Below are 19,324 nucleotides of genomic sequence, written 5' to 3' on the forward strand. Positions count from 1 at the left end.
GTCGATCAATTTTGACTATCTAGCAGTCTGCCCACCCAGGTTTATGGCATCCAACATCCACACTCTTTCCCTACCAAACACTGCCCACCAAGAACCCCCAGCAAGCTATGTGATGAACCCTACTGGCTTTACTGTGGGCAACACAAGCCGTTTCTTTTCAGACATTCTGTGATTCTGACTCCCTTCCCACACCCAATGGCCCAACTTGTGGATTTTATAATGTCCACCAGCTCGGCCTGGCCACACTTCAGGATGGCAGCTTATGCCCATGGTATCCACCACTGCCTAGTTTGGATGTTTTCAACTACAAGCAACAGACGACCTGGATTCAGACTTGTTTTAAAATATGGACGTTGATTATTTCCTGTTATAAACAGGACACCCAGGTAGGATGTAGATCTACTAACTCAACAGAGCCTTCAGGGATTATACTCTGCCCTCCGTGGTCTTAACGTCATCTTCACCCTGGTCCCCTGGAGATCCACCAATGGCTCCATCAGCAGCCTTCCATCAAGCAGGTGGACTGTGTCATCCAGGTGGGCTGGAAAGTAGACCACTCATATCCTGCAGGAGTGAGAACCCCTCCCACCTGAGTGGCCTCCAGCACTTTTCTGATCGGGCCAAGGAAGGTCCAGTGTTCACCCCTCGACTCAGCTGTCACCTGGGGTCGACCACACTTCCTGCTTCCCATGGCTGTACCAGGGAGGAGCAGGGGAATTAACAAAATCTGAGTCCCTTAGAAAGAAGGAAGGGAAACTGGTTACTGGGTAGGTAGCCGCAAGAGCCACGGCATTTCATATGACATGGACTCATCAACACAGGCCTCAGACTCGGCCCCCTTGGCAGACACACAATAACAAGCTGGCGCATGGACTGGGCACGGTGGCTCACGCCTGTAATCCCAGCACTTTGGGAGGCCAAGGCAGGTGGATCACCTGAGGTCAGGAGTTCAAGACCAGCTTGACCAACATGGTGAAACCCTGTCTCTACCAAAAATACAAAAATTAGCTGGGCGTGGTGGTGGGCACCTGTAATCCCAACTACTCGGGAGGCTGAGGCAGGATAATTGCTTGAACTCAGGAGGTTGCAGTGAGCCAAGATGGTGCCATTGCACTCCAACCTGGGTGACAGAGTGAGACTCAGTCTCAAAAAAACAAAACAAAACAAAAAAAACTGGTGCATGCCCTGAGCAGGGGATCCCCCCGCAGAAAGAAAGGGGTTCATCTAGAGCTTCACAAGCAGATCCAGGCAAAGCCAGCCTTCCCATCACAAAATGATTCATTAGTCATATGGATTTTCAGGATTTTTTGAAAGTGCTTTGCTCCAAGCACCTGATTAAACATTAATGAAAGGTCAAGGTTGTGGTGCGAGAGACCTCTGTCTCTATTCCTCAAGAATTCTCCTGCTCAATGCCATTGCCTCCTCACTTCCCTGCCTCCCCGTCTGCCCCACTGTCCAAACGCTGAGAGACAGCGCCAACAACCTGCCTCTGCTTCCTTTGGAACGGGGCATTTCCAAAGCCTTGGTTTGTAGGAACAGTTTTAGGATTCGGGTCATTTGTGGCCCTAGGTTTGACAGTTTTTCTTCTCTGCAAAGCACTTACAGACCAGAAAAAAACGGATGGTCAACACGATGGGATTTCTGCATTCAAGGCCACCTTTCCTGTAGGTTAGTATTATTGATCACTCACACCTCAAGGCCTGACAGGTAATCAATAGACCCTCTGACCCAGATATGTGACTTGGCCTGTGGGGGCTTTAAAAACAAGAAGTGAACATGGCAACTCTGGTTCACGCTTTTCATACACGAGAATTACATTTTTTTTCCCCAGAGCTGCAAAGTCGTTTCTGCTCAAATTACCCCAGCCATCTTAGGAGCACATAATCAGAGGGTTCTTTTCATTTGTTCCTGCCGGATAGTTCTGCAACCAACTTCAAGCCATTAAGAGCAAGTGACAGGCCAAACTTTGAGGAAAAAAAATCTATATATGCCCCCAAAGAGCTAGGATTCCATATCACCATTCCTTGGAAGGGGCCATTAACCTTCTAGATGTGGGAAGTAATGACACCACAGTGGGGGCAGGAGAAGAGGAAGGGGAAGAGGGTGGAAGATAGAAGCCATGGACACTGTGACCCTCATAAACAGAAGGATCATGGCTGGGGATAATGACATTGACCCTCAGGCTGTGAATTTAGTGGAATGAGGGTCAGGGGGAGCGTGAAAAACTCTCAAAGAAAAATAGAAGACAAAAAACTCTAAAACTATCATCTCCTTCAGGAAGCCAGCCCTGACACAGCTTTATATCCTATCTAGACCAGAAACCACCTCCTCAGTGGGCTCATACTTCCCTGGACATATCTATAACATTGTGTGTGTGTGTACACATATGTATATGTATGTGTATATATATGTATGTATATGTGAATACATGTATGTACTTACAGCCCTGGAGGAACAGTTCTGGGTGTACACATATGTATAGTGTACATATATATACATACGTACACACATTCGCGCACACACAGAGCTATTGTTGCAAGGCTGTGAGTCCACTGAGGTTGAAGACAGAAATCCTAACCAGTCCTTGTCTAAATCCTAATCCCAAACAAAACCCAGCACCTGATAGACTCTCATCAAAGCCTAATGAATGCATGAATGAGTTAATGAATGAGCAAATGAGTGAATGAATTTATGAAAGAGTGAATGCATGAATTAGTGTGTGGATGAATGCATGAATGAATTTATGAATGAATGAATAAAAATGTGGCATCCAACCAAACACAGAATATCAATGGGATAATACCGTCAAGGATAACATCCATAACATCCCTAAGGACAGAGGCACCTTTCATCCCTCTCCTAGAAATTTCCAAAGGAGAGTTGGCTAAGTGCAATAAAAAAAAACATAGACTTTTACATCCAGAGTTAGGACCAAATCCGGGCTCCACTACCGAAGAGAGGTTAGGCAATCTATTTAAATAGATTTTCCCTGTTTGTCCCTCAGTGTTATCATCTGAGACATGGGAATAAGATACAGCCTCGCTTAGAGTTACAGTAATAATTAGAGATACTCAGTGACTGGCACATAGTCGGCACCCCATCAATTGTTATTATCAATATTAACCATGGAGTGGCCTGGCCAAAGCTGGGGCATCTGTTTTTAAGCCAGGAAGGGTTAACCTCACAAAGTATGCCAAGGTCATTCTCAGATATTAGACCACTTGGCACTAGGTTGAGTTGCCAAAGATATTAGTCCACAACATCCTCTTCCCAACCTTGAAAAGAATAATAAATTCTAATGGGTCATTAGTGAAAATTTCCTCAAGAATTGTGAATTGACAAAGCAACAAAGGCACACTGCCTTTGTGCAAGCCAAGTTATGGTAAATATTAAGTTGCCAAAAATGCCAAATGCTATAGATCAGTCAGGATAGGCTGTGCTGCAGTAACAAACAACTCCAAAATCTCAGTGGGCTAAAAATCATGATACAGGTCAGCAAGGGGACTCTGCTCAGAGATCCAGGCTTACTGAACATTTACCATCTCAAATGGTGCTGATCAGCAGTGCCAGGAGGAAACAGAGATCTGGAGGGTCTCATAATTACAATTAAATGTCCAGTCTCTGGATGACATGATCTATGCACAATCATTGGTGTGAGCTAATCAACTGACACCATCCAATCAAGACAGGACCAGGATGGGCAACCCCAGCATGTGGCCAGAGTGGGAACAAAGGAAAATATTTCGCAAATAACACTAAAGGGCACCACACACCACAAGAAAAGGAAACATCCAGTAAGCTCCATTCATGCCAGCGCTGGACAGTGATGCCCACAAGAATGACTCCCAGGCAAAGGAATCAAACCCTTCCCAAGACGCAACAGCTCTGAGTAGAAGGGGAAGGTCATTGCAGAAGACAGCTTTGTTTCGCATTTAGCAAAGTGTGAGGGAGCTCTCAGAATTCCCTTACTGATCTCTTTAAAAGTCAACTGTATTCATATTAACTGGGCATCCACATCGTATCACAATACTGCCTGTGTTAGGCAAGAACAGGGCGGAACCATTCAGAAATGTGGATTCTTGCACAGAAGTGAGGAAGTGCTTCTTTCCCTAATTTGGAAGTGAGTTTAAAAATGCACAGAAAAGCAGAAATTCCTCTGGGCATATTACTCTGCCAGATATGCTGTGAGTTATTAGTAGCAGCTCTGACAGGCTTATAGGGGACTCGGCAAAGAGCCTCATTTTCCAGGTCAAGATCATTAGGGAGTTTAAGTAGCACCTTGGTTGCAGAATCCATATGTACCCCGTCCTCTGAGGCCTATGTAGAATTAACTGAGGAGCCCCATTCTTCGCCAGGTGGAAGGCTGAGTGCTCCCCTAGATGTCTTCAGGCTCTTGAGGCTTACATTCATGTGGGCTCCTCTTGTGCAGCTTTCTTTCCCACTGGCTCTTCATCTCACCTGCCAAAGGGAAATGAGCAAAGGGAAAAAATGGACACCACCCGGTGTGTCTGTAACAGCCTGGGGTGCAGTGCTGCAAGAACAAGATGTGGGAGTCTTGAGAGGACCGTCAGCTGGGGCACCTGTCAGAGGGTCTTGGGTTCCACACGAGGAAGCTGGACTTTATCCAGTCATTGGTGCAAGGCCAGGAAAGGATTTTAAGCAAAGAGTGAATGTGGTCAGATTCACACTTTAGATGGGTCACAGGGCAACTCCAGAAATTGGTGAGGAAGCAGGCAAAGGTGGAGAGAGAACCCAGAGGGGAAACTTTTGCAGGACTCCTGGTGAGAAGCCAAGGGTCTGACCCTGAGTTGGAAAGACAGAGAGAGAGGTGGGGAACTATTTGTGAACTAATTAAGAAAGTAAAGCCAGCAGGGCTTGGTGATTAAAAATGAGTGTAAGGGAGAGGCAGGAGTTCAGAGGGCAGTGGGAATTGATGGAGCCACAGGATGTGGAGCACAGGATGTGTTCAGAAGACAGTGAGCTTCCAGGTAAACTAGAAGGTAGGCTGCCCTTTGGGGAGTAGGAGAAGATATGACCAGAAATGTCAATCACCTTAAAAGTTAGGGGTGGCAGTGGAGAGTAGTGGCTACAAGCCTGTAATTCCAGCACTTTGGGAGGCCGAGAAGGGTGGGTCACCTGAGCTCAGGAGTTGGAGATGAGCCTAGTTAACATGGTGAAACCCCTTCTCTATTAAAAACACAAAAAATTGCCCAGGCACGGTGGCTCATGCCTGTGATCCCAGCACTTTGGGAAGCTGAGGCAGGCGGATCACAAGGTCAGGAGATCAGGACCAACCTGGCTAACATAGTGAAACCCCGTCTCTACTAAAAATACAAAAAAATTAGCCAGGCATGGTGGCATGCACCTGTAGTCCCAGCTGCTCAGGAGGTTGAGGCAGGCAAATCGCTTGAACCCAGGAGGCAGAGATTGCAGTGAGCCGAGATTGCACCACTGCACTCCAGCCTGGGCAACAGAGTGAGACTCTGTCTCAAACAAAACAAAACAAAACAAAACAAAACACTAGCCAGGCGTGGTGGTGGGAGCCTGTATTCCCACCTACTCAGGAGACAGGCAGGAGAATCGCTTGACCCCGGGAGGTGGAAGATGCCACGAGCTGAGATCATGCCAGTGCATTCCAGCCTGGGAGGCAGAGTGAAATTCCATCAAAAGAAAGAAAGAGAGAAGAGAGAGAGAGAAAGAGAGAGAGAGAGAGAGAGGGAGAAAGAGAGGAAGGAAGGAAGGAAGGAAGGAAGGAAGGAAGGAAGGAAGGAAGGAAGGAAGGAAGGAAGGAAGGAAAGAAGGAAGGAAGAGAGGGAGGGAGGGAGGGAGGGAGGGAGGGAGGGAAAGGAAAGGAGGGAGGGAGGGAGGGAAAGGAAAGGAGGGAGGAAGGGAGGGAAAGTTAAGGGTCGCAGAGGGTGGGAGGAGCACTTTGTGCTAAGTTCTTTAAACACGGGACAGTCTGTGAGGGTTTTTAAGGAAAGATACAGCAGGACTGGGTTACTTTTCCAGCAGCCTGTCTGTCTAGACCGGGTAAACCAACCATGGAAGAGCTTGTGGACTAAATTCCCTGAAAATACAGACAGCAGTGTTTTCATAAGGGATGAGATCATTTTAAAGTATGTCCACAAATTCTTCAACACCACTCCGTTCTAAAGGTGGAACCTAATTCCCCTCCTCTAAACTAAAATGTGGGCCAGCTTCTAACAGAATATGAGGGAGACATGGTGTCTGGCATCCAAGACTAGATTTTAAAAGGCATGGCATTGTCCTCCTCGCTTCCTCTCATGGATCACCTGCTCTGGGGGAAGCCAGCTGCCATGTCATAAGGACACTGAAGCAGCACTGTGGAGAAACTCATGTGATGAAAGACTGACACCTCCTATCAAAAACTAGGGAGGACCTGAGGCCTCTTACCAATAGCCATATGAGTACGCCATCTTGGTAGTGAATCCTTAAGTCCCAGTCAAGCCTTCGATGACTGCAGCCCGAGCTGACATCTTGGCTAAAACCTCATGAGACACCATGAACCAGAACCATCTGGCTAAGATGTTTCCAAATTTCTGACCCTCAGCAACTATGTGACGTAGTAAATATTTGTTGTTTTTAGCCAACACATGTTGGGCTAGTTTTTACTCGGCAATAAGTAACTAATACAATGGAATTCCTGGGAAATGGTTGAAAGGTGAATGATAAAATAGAAGGGAGGAAGGATACAGGTTAAGCAGCCCTTGCCAAAGTTTAGGAAAGACACATGAGGAACCGAACAAAGGTGATGGGGATGGAAAGGAGAAAAACAGCAATGTGGGATGAAAGATGGAAACTCTAGGGATCTTGGCAACTAGTTGACCATGAGATGATATGCAGGAAAGAAAGATTATTCCAAGGTTGGGAGCCTGAGTGACCGAAAGGGACCTTCGGGAATGGAAATTATGTGGATCTGTCATTGTTATCATATACAGCATCACTGTCACCATTGTTAGTATTTAGAACAGTTTTCCTCTTAAAGAATATGTTCTCAAAAATAGCATGATCTCACTTAAGGGGGTTTCCAATCTCTTGTCATTTCAACTATTGAAGTGGCCAAAGCATGTTTTGTAACAAAAATTTTCCATTTGGCTGTTTTGTTTTCTAAAAATGCTTGTAATTACCCCCTGAGTATTTGAGGAACTTGAAGCAGGCGTGGCCTTTTTCAACAGTCAAATGAGCCAGAGAAAATCCTTTCCAGCAGTATCTTGTAGCACTTTAAATAACTGTGTGTTGACCAAGGAGCTAGCTGGCATGCACGCAGGCAGACAGCCGCCTCATCGGAATTCCCAGTGAGACGCAACGGCAAGGGCCGCATCGATTGACCCATCAACACTTCAGAGTTGAGCAGAGAGAAGGAAACTCAGCTGGACATGGGGAGACACAAGTGGCGGGTGCTGATGGCCTCTTCTGTAATGGATTCTTGAGCCAGATGGTTCCTTCTGCTGGATGTCAGGGCAGCAGATGCATGTGCCTTCTCCAAGTGTCAGATGCAACCAAACACTTGGCAAAAGCTGAAGCTGGCTCCCCTGGATCAGACACAAAGAAAACCATTAGGACCCTCTTCTTTGCCTCCTCTTTAAAAGGCCACAGAAACATTAAGGGAATTCGAAGTTTACTCCAAAGTAGAAAACCTCTGGTTGCAGGCCTGCCACCAAATGAACTCATTCTCCTACAATGCGTTTATGTAAAGGTAAAGGAAAAGCAGAAAGAGATTAGCAAGGGAAGTCATTTTATTCTTTATCTTATTTACAGATACCTGATTGATGGAACCAATGCAGAGAATCCAGGACAAGCGCCCCATGATACTAAGAGAGTTGGGTGTGGTGGCTCACATCGGTAATCCTAGCACTTTGGGAGGCCAAGGTAGAAGGATACCTTTAGGCCAACAGCCTGAGACCAGCCTGAGCAACACAGCAAGAACCTGTCTCTACAGCAACTATTAACTAAAAAATTAGCCAAGTGCAGTAGAACGTGACTGTAGTCCCAGCTACTCAGAGGCTGAAGCAGGAAGATCACTTGAGCCCAGGAGTTGGAGGTTGCACTGAGCTATGATTGTACCACTGGTACTCCAGCCTGGATGACAGAGTGAGACTCTGTCTTAAAAAAAAAAAAAAAAGTTCTTCTTCTGGCTGGGGTTTTATTTGGGGACCTGTGGTTAATTACCTTCTCAACAGGTAAGTACTAACCACCTACTGCAAATTCCACTGCCCCAGACTCTGATCAGGAGAAGACTCCTGAGTAGCCCCATCTGGGCACTCTAGCCATGCTATGCAAGCTGTGTTGACCAGGCTGATGGGTTAGCTGTTTTCCCCCCTGGACCTGTGGTTCTCAGCCAGGGAGACTGTGACACCCCGTGGGATACTGGGGGGAATGCCTGGAGACATTTGTTCATTGCCAAATACTGGAGCAGAGGGAGGAGCTTTTGGCATCCACTAGGTAGCATCCAGAGATGCAACTGCACACCACATAATGCCCAGGACAGCCACTGGCAGTGGAATTCCCCAGCCCAGAGCACTAAATAACGCTGAGGCTGAAGAACCTTGGTCTAGATTATAAACTCCACGCAGGCCAGCATTGGGGCTTTTGTCCCCAGTGCCTAAGACACAGTGACTGATTCACAGTATGCATGAAATGGAAGGGAAAAGGGAAAGAAGGAACCAAGAGGAGGAGGGAGGAAGTCACATAGCACATTCTCAGAGAAACTTAAAGCCTGGATGGGCCGGGCACGGTGGCTCATGCCTGTAATCCCAGCACTTTGGGAGGGCGAGGCAGGCGGATCACAAGGTCAAGAGATCGAGACCATCTTGGCTAACACGGTGAAAATGCACCTATTAAATGCAAAAATGTAGCCAGGCGTGGTGGCGGGCGCCTGTAGTCCCAGCTACTCGGGAGGCTGAGGCAAGAGAATGACGTGAACCCGGGAGGCGGAGCTTGTAGTGAGCAGAGATCATGCCCCTGCACTCCAGCCTGGGTGACAGAGCGAGACTCCATTTCAAAAAAAAAAAAAAAAGGAAAAACAAAAGGCTACATGAAGGGGCACTGTAATTTTGGCTTGACCAATGCGCTGTAGTCTCTCTGTCAAAGTGTTTCACCAACCTTCCAGATTTTTCCAGTTCAAGTCCAGTTGTTGATATCAAGTCAGATGCTCCTCCCAGAACTCAGACAACATCAATCCTCATCAGTAGCCCTCAACTCTTCAGTTTCAGAGAGCCACAAAAAAGGTGGTCTTCCTCCCTTCTCCACCCCAAGTGTGTACCCACTGTGGCCCATGAGTGGCCTTGCACAACACTGACCTTCACCATCACCCTTGGAGCTCACAACAGTTTTGACCGCCCCATAGCCTACACAAGTGCACACACACAAACACACACACAGGAAGTAATGTGCAGGGCCACTTGACTCTACTGTTCCCTGCTGGAGCTGGTCACCTGAGATGGCCTCATTCTCAGTTGCAAACAAAACCTGGTGAGCTCAGAGCCCTTACATTCCAGAGTGGTCTGTACGATGTTTTCCTTCCCCTTCGGACTTGCCATCGGAGAGAAGGTAAACTCCACTGAGACAAGCTGTCATGCAAAGCCAGTTCACCACCCTCTTCCCAAAGGGATCAGTCCTCTTCTTGGGCCTCCCCAACCCACCCCAGGCAGGCATCTCCTGGTGACTGCCCTGGCTGACCTGTTGAGCAAGAAACAGATTGAAGAGAGGCTTTTGACAAGGCCTCTGCAGGCACTGCTCTGCCTGCCAAGCTTCATGGAATGCTGGAAGCATCCCCATTTAAATGAAGAATCCAGCCATTCTGTGCTCACCCAGGAAGTTTATATTTGTGTCAGTGAAGCATGCATTCTAGAAGACCATACACAAAGCCACAGCCTTAGAGACCCAGGGAGCAGCCTCCTGGGGGGCTGTCCAAAGTCAGAGCGTACTCCTTGCAGGAGATGGAAGTACCCATATCAACCATGTCTCCTCATTCCTTTTATTTCTGTATGCTGATGCTATCACATTTGTGGCTTTGCTGACCCTCAAGGGACTGCCCCTCCAGGGATAGCTAATCTCTAAGACAGCCAACAAATTGCCCCCTATCCCCAGGTATGCTTTTCAAATGCAAACAAACATATCTCGATCTCACAACTCCCTCCAGCATCCTTCTTTATTGGGTTCCCACCCTCCTGGGCCACCATTCATCCACCCTAATCACCCCAGGCCCAGGTGCCAGACAACTAGGGACAGCCTGGATGCCCCAGAACCTGGAAATTCTTCAAATTCACCAGTCCTGAGACTACTTGCCCTGCCTCTCTGCTCCACCCCAGGGAAAGCACAATAAAGGCCTCTGACCCATGTTCCCCAACCCAATCACCCTGACCAACCCGGCGCTTCCTCTTGTGAACGTGCCTCCTGTTTGCAGGAAACTGTAATTAGGATAAGGTGTTTCTTGGTGACAATTATTCCCATATCTGAGCTTCTTAGCATACGTCATCAAAACAAATCTAGAACACACAGATACTTGTGTCCACGTGGCCTGGGGCATGGTGACACAGCCTCCCCATCTCAATGCTGGGGGAGCACAGAGGCAGTCAGGAGGCAGGAGGAGGCAGCACACTGCACTGTGGAAGCTCTGACTCTAAGCAGACCCGATGCCCGTTCCCTATATCACCCCCTCTATCGTCACCACAAACTGTGAACACCGAAGAGGCACAGAAGCAGTTAAAACCCCTCGTTCATCAGAGGCAGAGTCAAGATTTGAACCCAAGACTTGAACAGTGAACAGTGGTTCTCTTTCCACCTCCTCTGGCTGCTCTCTCAATGGAGACTTTAAAGCATCAACAAGGATATGCCTTTTTTCTTTTCTGGGACCAGTGAGAGTCATGTAGAAAAGGAGGTCTATGAGGGTGTCACCGCTGCTATCAGTCCCAGGGACCATGCACCCCTGTGGTCCAGTTCTCCACCATCCTCCCCAGGGACACCCAGTTATTAGGTCATCTTCAGTAGCCAATGGCCAGTAATAGCTTCTGGTGTCCCCTCTTCTTGGGACATCAGCATTTTAGCAGCACTCCAAGTGCAGAGAGGTGGCCCAGAGGGCAAGGGAGTGTGCCAACTGTTTCCCCGGCATCCCCGCTGTGGTACGGCACACTGGAGTGTTTTCGAAAACGATGCAGTGAAACCACCACGGAGGTAAAAGGTCGATTGTTCCCAGCCACAGCTGCTCTGTGGGGACGACTTTATAGCACCGCTCGGGCAGTACCGACAGGGAAAATGGCATTTGGGAAGCGTGGGAACTGCCAGCATCACTCATGCCTAAAGCCGGCCTTCCTGCTCGAAGCCAGGAGGCTTATTAAGGTCTTTCAACCACAGCTGAGAATAAATGAGTTTTTTTCAGAGCCCACATTGAAAGAGAGCCATCTCCTGACGTTCCAGCATTTGCACAGATCCCATGGTAGCAAAGAGAAATGAAAATATTAATAGCTTGTGCTATGAGAAGGCACTTGAAGAAGGTTCTGATTTTAAATCTGCTTTCACATGGGATACCTTGAGAAGAAATAAAATCGTCTGTTCTTGTTCCTGCATAATTACAGAGACTCATCGGACACACACAAAATAAAGAAGGTTCTTTTTTTAAAGGCAGAAGTACTATATGCTTCGAAAATGCCAATCTCATAAAAGACAAAAGAAATGCTGTGGAAATGGTCCAGATCAAGGTATCTAAAGAGACATGACAGCTAAATGTAGTATCTGCCCCTAAACCGGATCCTGTACTATGGAGGAGGGGGGATGCTATAAAGGTCATTATTAAACCAAGAGGCAAAATTAGAATACAGACAGTAGATAAGATGAAAGTATTGCATCAATGCAAATTGGTGTCAGTGACTGCACTGTGATGACATAAGAGGTTATCTCCATTGTTAGGAAATACCCACTGGAGTGCTGAAGCGCAAAGGGCCATGTTCCATAAAATTCACCCTCCAATGGCTCAGAAAAAAAAATGACCCACAAGCGAGTTGAAATAAAAAGTACACAGGAGTGCCTTGTACTATCTACATTTTTGCATCTCTTGTCAATTTAAAATTAATTCCAAAAAAAAGGCTCTGCACTTTTTTTTTTTTTTTTTTTTTTTTTGAGACAGTCTCACTCTGTCACCCAGGCTGGAGTGCAGTGGTGTGATCTCGGATCTCGCCTCACTGCAACCTCCGCTTCCTGGGTGCAAGTGATTCTCCTGCCTCAGCCCCCCGAGTAGCTGGAACTACAGGTGTGTGCCACAACACTCACCTAATTTTTGTATTTTTAGTAGAGACTGGGTTTCTGCATGGTGCCCAGGCTGGTCTCGAACACCTGGCCTCAAGCGATCTGCCCACCTCAGCCTCCCAAGTGTTGGGATTACATCCATAAGCCACTGTGCCCGGTCAAGTAGTCTGCTTGTAAATCTTATCTTTGAGTAACTGCAGGCAGAGGGAGAGAATGTTCCACCACTAGAGCATAAGCTGACAGCAAAGTGTGACCAGCAGGGGTGGGGACGAGCTTGGGGCCCAGGAGAAGGCTGATGCCAATTTTCTCAAGTCCCACTGGATTCCAGGGGCTGCCCCAGGCCCTGTCACAGTGGGGAGCAAAACTGACAGTCTCAGGAGGCTTACAGCCTGAAGGAGGAGGAGGAGGAGGAGGAGGAGGAAAGGAAAGAGGATGAGGAGGAGAGGGGAGGAGAATGGGGAAGAGAAGGAGGGGAATGGGGAGGAGGAGGAGGGGAATGAGGGGAGGAGGAGGGGAACGGGGAGGAGGAGGGGGAAGCAGAGAGACGGGCCAAAAATCACACCAGTAGATGGGTCATAGCAAACTGTTAAAAGCTATAAGGGAGAAGTTCAAAAAAAATCTAAAACACTGGCCTTAGCAACATGGTGATATCCCATCTCTTAAAAAAAAAAAAAAAAAAGTAATTAATTAGCTGAATGTGGTGTTACCCATGTGTGGTCTCAGCTACTAGAGAGACTGAGGCAGGAGGCTCGCTTGAGCCCAGGAATTCAAGGTCACAGCGGACTTTGATTGCACCACTGTACTCCAGCGTGGGCAGCAGAGTGAGACCCCATCTCTTAAATTTAAAAAAAAAAAAATCTAAGACAGTAAATTGGGGGGGGCTGATATAATTTAGCTGCTTGTCTCTCCAAATCTCATGCTTAAGTGTAAACCCCAATGTCGCAGGTGGGGCCTGTGGGGGGTGTTTGGGCCATGGGGGCGGATCCCTTGGGAATGGCTTGCTTGGTGCTGTCCCCACCACAGTGGGTGAGTCTTTGAGACCTGGTTGTTTAACAGGGTGTGGCACTCCCCCTCTCTCTTGCTCCTGCTCTTTGCATGTGATGCTGACTTCCCACCCCACCCCCTGCCTTCCGCCATGATTGGAAGCTTCCTGAAGCCCCCGCCAGAGGCAGGCGCTGGTACCATGCGCTACCGCCTACAGAACTGTGAGCCAATTAAACTTATTTTGCTTGTAAATTATCCAGCTGCAGGTATTTCTTTATAACAATACACGAACACCCTAACACAGGGTCCTATGAGAAAGTAAAACCAGAAACCTGAATTAGTGTTTCTGGAACACTAAAGCAAAAGCTGAGGGAGGCTTGAGGAGCGGGGCATTTGAGGGGTGGTCTTGAGGGGCTCGTTGAAGCATTTGCCTGAAAACACCTAGCAAGAAAGGGGCGAGGGCAGCTCCCAGGCATCCCGGATTGAGCAATTAGGTGAGTGGATTGCCAGTCACTGAGAGGAGACCCTGCCGGGAGCCTCACTCAGCTCCAGGGGTGCTGTCTACACAGCAATTTCCTGCACTTGTATTTCATGTTCATCCACCTCCCTCTCTCCATCTGGTCCCTATGGACAGGTCGGCTCTGGCTGGCCGCTTCTCCTGGTCCAGAGGTTTCCCACTGCCCTCACCTAGTCTTCTGTGCTGTGGCTGTGGTGCCTTTCTCTTCTTCAGAAGATGCCTGATTCCAAAGCTGCAGCCCTCAGCGATGCCTGTCAGCAGTCTCAGGGGTAGGGCATAGGCGACTGCGCACTTTCTCTTAAACCTTCCAGGTGGATTCAAAGCTCTGTCCTTTGGGAGTCCCCATTGTCTGCAAAGCTGCGCTGAGGGAGGAGGTGGGGCCTCGGGTGGAACAGTCGCGAACCCTGGGTCCCCTCCTTGCCCCTGGAGCCAATGAGGAGAGACACATCCCAAGAAGGCCCCAGGCTGGGGCAGACCCCTCAGTCGGGACACCACAGCTCCTAGGACCTCTACTGCAGACCTGAGGGCCTCTGGCTTGGAGGCAACGAGGCCTGGAATCAAAGGCCTGGTTTGGAATCCTGCCTCCGCCTCCCTGTGCCTCCACTTCCCCACCTGTGTACTGGGACGCCACAGTCCCTCCCTCGTAGAGGTGCAATGAGAGTTCAGTGCGTTCGTTCTCATTGCTGCCCTGTGTTTATTACTATCACCATTACGGCCTCATCCTCCAAGGAAACTGCTGCTGGAAAGGCCAAGGTTGCTGCGTGTGTCCCCGCAGCTCCCTGCAGCGAGTGTCTCCTCAGTCCTGGCCCGACCCTGCCGTCCCTCGTCTGCTCCCACAGCGCCCACGGACCACTCAATCGCGTGCCCAGCCCTGCAGTCCTCAAGCCCAGCAGATCGCTCCTTCTCTCTCGGGGCCTTCTGCGGGCCCCTTGCCAAACTGTGGCGTTTTTCCTTTTCCTCCCTGTCATGGCTGAATTGATGCTCAAACACAAAAGAATGCGGGATGCAATCAGATTAGAGACTTCCCGTGAGAAGAAAATCGCCTGTCGCCACTTTTATGAGCGCTCGGCAAGGGAGGGCCTTGATATTAGGGTCCGTGACGGGAACTCTGCCACCCCAAGGGGCTTGGTCTTGGGTGGGGGCAGCATGCGGGGCGTGGAGAGGGAGACCTGTAAAGTCCTAAAGGCTCTCCAGCGACAATCCCACAGTCAGCGTTCCCTCTAGGCCAAGCCTCCTGGTTGCATATTATTTCCTGGACATCTTAGTGAGGCCGGCCTCAGCTCACAGTGGCACGTCGTTATTACACTTCGGGGACTCGGGTGCGACCCTGGGAAGCCAGGAGACAGGCGCCGGCGCGCCACGCGGAGCCGATAGGAAAGTGCAACAGCGCCATCTAGTGGCCGCGCTGGGAGGCTGCGGAGAGCGCGCGCCGCGACCCAGGATCCACCGTCCGCAGGAAAACGTGATCCCTGCGATGCGTGGTCACAGCGCAGCAGCACGGCCTTTGGAGCTTCTTAAATAACATCAGTGCCACCTCAGTAAGAGAAGTAAGGGCCAAAACGCTTAAAGGATTTTGACCTATTCGGCTTGGGTGTTGTGGAGAGCCCTAAAAGGGGACGCTGTAGCGGGATTCTCAGCTCTCCTGGACTAGTGGGACCCCCGTGCGCCGCCAATGGGGTCTTAGGACCTGTCTGCCTGGGCTAGAGCCGGCCCAGGAGCCTGTTTGCTGGGAGTGCGGGTCAGCAAAACTGTCACAGAAAATCCTCCAAAGGAAGGGAAAACCTGTGTTCTCAGGGAAGGTGCCCTACAGAACGCAGGTACCCACCCCTGAGTATGCAACGGCGTCCCCCAGAGGGCTTGAGGTTGTGATTCGCAGGTCTGAGGTGAGAGCTGAGGATCTGCATTTCTAGCAAGTTCTCCGTTGATGGTGATGTTGCTGGTCTGGGGAGCACCTTGAGACCCACTCTTAAGCCTCATAGCTATTTAAGCTGGGCTGCTTCTTCCTGAACATTTGAAAAATTTCCCGTGATCTACACTTATCTTGCTCCACCCACGCTGGCAGAGTTCCAGAGCCTGAGTCTGGGACTTTTCAGGAAAAGACAGAGAGGCGCTGGGTGGGGGTAGGGGGTCATGGGAAAGGGGATACAATGGAGCTGAACATGGGGCTCTCTCCCACCCGCTATGCTCTGGCAGCGCAGATCCACCAGGAGTTAAAGTCATACCCAGCCCCAGGCCTGCAAAGGCTGTTGGTCCCAAATGCAGCATCCAGACAGTCAGTGAGGGCAGAATGCTTACACTCTGGAGGCTTAACATTCTGTGGAGGACAGGTCTGGGGTCATCTGTGCAACATAAATGCTCATGGATTTGCACCACCTTTACAGAAAGATTTGTACTGGGGACATTTTATGCTAGAGATTTATCAACACAAATGAAAAGATTCCGTTCTGATACAACCACCATGATTTCATGAGACGGTCCTTTCTTCAGCCTGCAGTCTATGGATCTCTGGCTGACACTTAGGCCAACAAGACCACGTGTGCATTCAGTCAATCGGAGGTGAGCAGTGCTCTTTAGTGCAGCCCTGTTACATTCCAGCCAGTCAGACAGCAAGCATGTTCAGCCAATCAGAAGTAAGCATTGCTCTGAGCTCCATCCCCATCACATTCAGCCTAAACAGACCACAAATGCATTCAGCCAATCGGAAGTGATCACTACTGTGAGCCCTCACCCACCGGGATCCACAATATTGTCGTAACTGTTCTATTAATTCATAAATGGCCTCCATTGATGTGGCCGTTAATATGCACTGTAGATCAGCTGAAAAGTGATGTGTCTGCACTAGGAACTCACTGTTTATCACAAATGTATGCCCATGACAAAAACGTATACAAGCAGGCTGGGCATAGTGGCTCACACCTGTAACCTCAACATTTTGGGAGGCCAAGACTGGAGGATCACCTGAGGTCAGGAGTTCAAGACCAACCTGGCCAACATGGTGAAACCCCATCTCTACTAAAAATTCAAAAATTTAGCCAGGCATGGTGGTGAGTGCCTATAATTCCAGCTACTCAGGAGGCTGAGGCAGGAGAATCGCTTGAACCCAGGAGGCAGAGGTTGCAATGAGCTGCGATTGCACCCATGCACTCCAGCTTGGGAAACACAGTGAGATTCCACCTAAAAAAAAAAAAAAAGAAAAAAAAAGAAAGAAAGAAAGAAAGAAAAAAAGTATACAAGCAAGAAAAGAAAGTTAACACCCCCAGAGTTGATTTATCCATTAAGTACATAGGCATCTTGCCGAAGGCCCAAGGAAATATTTTAATTTATTTTTTAGAAAAGTAAGTAAATACAATCTGTCTTGGAGTATATTTGTCTTTATACCAACACAGTACCAAAATATGTTTTTTAATATTTTTATGGAGGAAGGGGCCTATGAAGGCAAAAGTTCGTAAGGCCCAGGAAAGTCATGCTTCAAGCAAATAGGAAGAATTGGATCATTCTGAAGGCCTGTACAGATCTAACTATCTGCGGTTCCATATAACCATTCTCTTTTCCCTCCATTATCACAAAAGATAGTCGATTGGGGAGAAGGAACGTGTCAGTCTGGACTGTTGGTTTCAGGGGCAGAAAACCAACTTAGGCAAATTAACTTAGGCCAAAGAGGAAGACTTTTAACTCTTGTCACTGAAAACTCTAGGAGTAGTTCTGGCTTCAGGCAGAGCTGGGTTCAGAGACTCAGTAAACCCCAGGTTCCCAGGTCTCCCCGTCTCTCAGCTCCCATTCCACTTTCTGGCCCTGCCCTGTAGCCACAAGATGGCAGCAGCTTTTTCACACTCACTTCTACAATTTTCAGCCATCTGAGGCTCATTCTGTCTGGACCAGCTCAAGCCAACTTGCCACCCTGAGTGACTCAGGAGAATCCTATGCTCTGACTGGCTTAGGCCTGGGTCACCTGCCTTATTCTAAGCACCAGGTAAGAGGCAGAGAGAGCGATTTAGGGCAAAACTCGGGCTATTCTGGAAGCGGAGAAAAAGAATGCAGAAGGCAGATGACACCTGCTGGATGGACTGCCCTTCTGATCTGCACCGTGGAACAGCTGCTCCACCTTACAGCTGAGATACCTCCACCTACATCAGCTTATCGCACCACCCAGCAACACCGGGACCAGGATATTATCATCCCCTCTTCACAGATGAGGAGACTGAGGCTCAGAGAATTAAACTTCCCACCCAAGATCACCTGCCGTGAACACAAAGCCATATCAAGATTCCAAATGTGTTCTGCCACTTAACCAGTCTCCCGGTTCTGTGTTTTCTCTTTGTTGTACAGGAAGTGAGGAGAGAGGATTATCACAAACCTGAGAGAGGAAGAGGAGGAGAAAACACAGAAAGGATGAAAAATCGCTGACGAAGTTTTACCAAGGTGCCTCCGCGCCACCCCGTCCCACGTGCTGTTGGGTTCATTGCTCTCCATTTAGGAGCCTTCTTCCCAGCCTTTTTAGTTGTTTACCAAACATATTGATTTCCATGTCATCTTCACGATTTTGCCACTTGTATTTTTGTTTACTTATTTTCTTAAGTCAACTCATTATTATACTTGCAAACATGTATGTAAATATCAACTTCATAGGGCAACTGTCAATCAAAAGGAGTGCCACTTGCCTCAAATAAAAATTAACTTCAGGATCAACAGAGAACTAATAAACTTAATAACAGCCATCCACACATCCCTCAAAATCATCTCACATCCAAAGCAGGGTCCTCAGACTAACTCTGGGGAATCAGAGCTACCTGGTCACACTGGAACACCAGCAATCACTGTGCTCTTTATTCTGACACGTGCATTCTGCCAGGCATGCCCTGCACCTCCCTTGTGCTCTGATATGCAGGGGAAGGAAGGCAGAGGTCCCTAAGATCAGGAGGCATGGGCGACCCACTCCAAATGTGGCCAGCATACTGCTGGATTACAGCCCTGTCCGCATTCCCCCACCACAATGCCACTAGTTCTTCCATTATCAAAAGAGTTCCACTATCAAACTAGGGTACCAGAAATCCTCCCCTAACCAAAAATATTTCCCCTACCCTCCTTGGTTTTATTCCTTTGGGTAAGATCTCTTCATTTTGGAGATTTTTTTTTTTTTTTTTTTTTTGAGACAGACTCTTGCTCTGTTGCCCATGCTAGAGTGCAGTGATGCGATCTTGGCTCACTGCAACCTTCCCCCTCCAGGTTCAAGCAATTCTGGTGCCTCAGTCTCCCGAGTAGCTGGGACTACAGGTGCGTGTCACCACACCTGGCTAAATTTTTTTTGTATTTTAGTAGAGACAGGGTTTCACCATGTTGCCCAGGGTGGTCTCAAACTCCTCAGCTCAGGCAATCCACCTGTCCCGGCCTCCCAAAGTGCTAGGATTACAGGCGTGAGCCACTGTATCCAGCCTGGATTGTTCTTTATAACAGCATGAAACAGGAAGGACCCTAAACATTCAAGAGGAGGAAAGCAGTGGTGTCCACCATGGTGCAGCTATGTGACGAGATCTTATGCAGAATTAAAGTATGACGGGCCAGGTG

The 19,324-nt window shown here is 48.5% G+C and overlaps 1 long non-coding RNA gene across 1 annotated transcript in view; it reads right to left on the minus strand.

Moving 5' to 3' along the window:
• LOC144329659 (uncharacterized) overlaps nt 1-14,123 on the minus strand; it is a 103,585-nt gene extending 89,462 nt beyond the window's left edge. Inside the window, exon 1 of the long non-coding RNA XR_013395270.1 lies at nt 13,933-14,123. This is a non-coding gene — a long non-coding RNA (uncharacterized LOC144329659). The remainder of the gene's footprint in view (nt 1-13,932) is intronic.
• Between the last annotated feature and the right edge of the window lie 5,201 nt (nt 14,124-19,324).

This window comes from Macaca mulatta, chromosome 7 (assembly GCF_049350105.2).
Source record: "Macaca mulatta isolate MMU2019108-1 chromosome 7, T2T-MMU8v2.0, whole genome shotgun sequence".
NCBI classification, from domain to species: Eukaryota; Metazoa; Chordata; class Mammalia; order Primates; family Cercopithecidae; genus Macaca; species Macaca mulatta.